Consider the following 3,736-nt stretch of genomic DNA (forward strand, 5'->3'; position numbering starts at 1 on the left):
ACGTATAATGATTAATTTGACAAACAATACTAGAATATCATGTGCTACAAACAAGTACATGTACTTATTTACAATACATATATAATACGCTAAGTATATATAAAAGATAGTCACTAATTAGTTACTAATCAATTATAAGGATAGAAGATATATTAATATAAAATACATATCGAAGATAAATTAAACAATACAGGGATTGGATTGGCGACTAGCTTTTCATGTGCATGCATGTAATATTTTTATACGTATTATGTTGGTGTAAGTTGTTAATGTCCAAAACAGCTGCGCACATTGAGATGGAAATCTAAACTAATTACATTGTGAACGCGGAAGTATGGGCAACCAAGAAGAAGTGAATGGGGTCCGGTCATTTGCTTAGTTAGAGTTATATAAGTACGTGTATGTGCGACACTTTCAACACACAATACAAACCACACCTCTCATGCCAGTGTCTCATTCTTACCGGACCAGTGATGCATGCAATTTCACCTGCTCCAACTCTTGCTGATTCCATATAATGTAACACTATCATTGCAAACTAGCTAGCTAAGCTAGTGCTTTATTAGAATCAAGCTTGGAACCAACGTACAAGAACAATAACTCCAAAGTATATATGGCCTGGCCGGTGGCAAATGTAGAAGGTGCTATTATCTTCGTTGAAACAATAATCTCATTACATGCATATGACAACTTTTACATATTAGCTAGCTAGCTAAAATCCAAATTAGGTTACCCCATGTAGTAAAGATTCAAAACATAGATGAGTAATGAGTTTTAGTCTTTCCTCACTTTTATGAGAATTTTTTAAGTAAATATATATAGTATTACTCTTAAAATTTTTTGTTTTTGGGTACACCAAACAAAATCTCACATAATACATGGGGAGCCCTACATGTAATATATATACTATGTATGTGTAACCAAAACCTCTCTTCCACGGTTCTAGTTGGTTTCTGTTCTTTTATCTTTGTCTTTTAATATTTTCACTAGGACCAAAACAAAATAAGTGGGCAAATTACAACGAAGGAGAATCATATTGATTAAAATTTAAAAGTATACTCAAAATAATTAATTTGGGTTATTCAAGTGGTCAATTTACTAGTTTGTTTAAGCAAGTGTCAAATGTTAGAATTCCGCTTCGTACATATAGTAACTATTAACTAGCGACAAACCATAGAATTCAAATTCGCAACGGAATAATGTTTAACACAACGCATTGAGAGATATCGTAAAAAAAAGTACAATCAAAATAAAAAAAAAAAACTAAAAAGCACCTAAAATTTGCATTTCATACTTATAAAAAATAAGGATTCAAATTAATCTAGGAACTAGGGATGGCAACGGGTTCTCATGGGGCGAGGACATGTCCCCCGCCTCCTGCCCCCTGCCCCGCCTCCATTATCAGTCCCCGTTCCTGTCCCATCCCCGCGACGGGTAACGGAGACCTCGCATCTGTCGGGGACTCGGGTATCTACAGATTTAAAAAAAGAAAAAAATGAAAAAAAATAAAAATTACAGAATTGAAGGTAAATTACAGAGATAGTGAGTCACACATATGAGATATAATCGCAGAAATTGCAAAAAATCACAGATATGACAGAAATCAAATTAACAAATGATTCAAGGTAAATCACATAAATTATAGAAAATCACATGAATCACAGATCTTACAGAATCACAGAAATTACAGAATTTTTAAGTTAAATGGAAACTATAGGGGACGAAGAAGAACAATGCTCACTGAATGACAAAGAAGAAGAATGACGAAGGCAGTGACGCTCACTAAACGGCAACGGCGTGACACTCACTGAACGGTGACGGCGCAACGCTCTTACTGCGACGAAGACGGTGACGGCGCACGCACCTGTAATCCTGCTGCAACGTCTCTGACGCATGAAGACAGCAGCAACAGTAACAGGATTTTGGGAGAGTGCAACTGTGAAGGGGTTTGGGGGGTGGTAGCCAACGGTGAGATTTGGAAGAAGAGAGGTGGACTTCTGGAGAATAGGGAGGTTAGGGTTTCATCCCTTTCATGTGACTGAAGAAAAAAACGAATAGAAGAGGAAAGGATTACTGGGTTTCAGAAAATAATATATATAAATATGAAAGGCATTTTGGTCTTTTCCTATAACGGGATTATACGGATCCCCACGAGGCGGGGACCTCTATCCCCGCCCTGTCCCGTTTGTTATACGGGTTTTCGTCCCCATTTTCCGCAGGGAGATTTTGCTCCCCAAATCCGTTCCTCGACGGGTAATTTCCTGCGCATACCCACCCGTTAGGAGAAATTGCCATGCCTACTAGAAACTACATGTCCTCCTCCATGTGTAACATACTTTTACATCCTCGAAATGGCCTTAAATACCCGAAGTAGACCTTCCTCTATACACCATGGTAGACCATATCTTAGGACTGCAAAGTTTAAGTTGGTTGCCTTCAGCAGCTTAGGCAACGACATATTGGAAGATTTGTTGGCTTCTAAGAAAGCTGCACCAGGTTCGAATCATGGGTTAAACTCAGGAAATGGAATATAAAATTCACAGTAATATATGTAAGTGAGTGTGTGTTGTGTAAGACCAAAAAAAATTGGATGCATTTGAGAACAATTTCCTTGGAAGTGGATGACAAGTTTGTATATTTTGATGTTGCCAAGGCAATAAAAGATGCACTAAACGACTATTGGCTCTTCCGGTGTGACATATTAGACAGCCTTATTAATAAGATGAGTTGGCGTATGAAAGATGTGAGTCTCTATGAAATTTTTGAATGTTTGAAATTTTGAAGGAGTGGATTTTTATAAGCTTCATGAACCTATCTTTAATTGTTGAATATACTATATCCCCTAACCAGCATCGTGCAAAATGTAGCCATGGAATTGGAAACCACTTCTATAACATTTGAAATATGTTCTCCTAGGAGGGAACTCAAATTTTGGAAATAATTGCAAAGGAATCCTAAACCCTAAAACTTAAACTGCACTGGCTAATTGTTCGATAAAATGTTTAGGCTTAGTTTGTGTCCAATTTATCTAAATTTCTCCTTACTCATCTCGTATGTTGAATGTGATGAACTGGCAGTGTTATTTTGATAATAGGACTTGAACAATATACACAAACAGAATGTTCGATGAAATGCCTTATTGAACATTTCACAACCAACTTGCTATAATTTGAATATAGTTCTTCACATAATACTATTCGTCCTCATTTATCATCAATTTCAAGTTTTCAACCTTATTCTCGAAATTTTACTTGTTGACGCACTCTATTTTCATGAGAATTGAAGTTGCACAATTCTTGTACTCTTTGAAGGAATGGAATCTCAAAAACAACTCAACAAAGAAAAGGGTAAGGTGGTCGCCAAGTCATTTGCTTCTTCAAAATGTGACATCAATTTTGTTAAGAAATCAATCAATTCGCTCATTGAACCAATCAATTGAAGCCAATTGATTCGCTGACTCATCCAATTGATTCTCTAGTTTAAAATTTTCATATCAAATAAAACAGTTGGACAATTGTATATCTTCAATCAATTCTCTTACTCTGTTTTGACATTTTTTATGTTTCAAAAATCCTTAACTAATGTTTTTTGAACTCTTTGATTTTCAAGTGTTTTCTTACAAGTATTTATAAATGCTTTTGTAAAAAATATTTGAGTAATACCCCAAATAGGTCCCCAAGGATTTCATGATCGGACAGACTTGTCCCAACAAAATTTAACTAAGATTTTGACCCTG

This window comes from Arachis ipaensis, chromosome B09 (assembly GCF_000816755.2).
Source record: "Arachis ipaensis cultivar K30076 chromosome B09, Araip1.1, whole genome shotgun sequence".
NCBI lineage: Eukaryota > Viridiplantae > Streptophyta > Magnoliopsida > Fabales > Fabaceae > Arachis > Arachis ipaensis.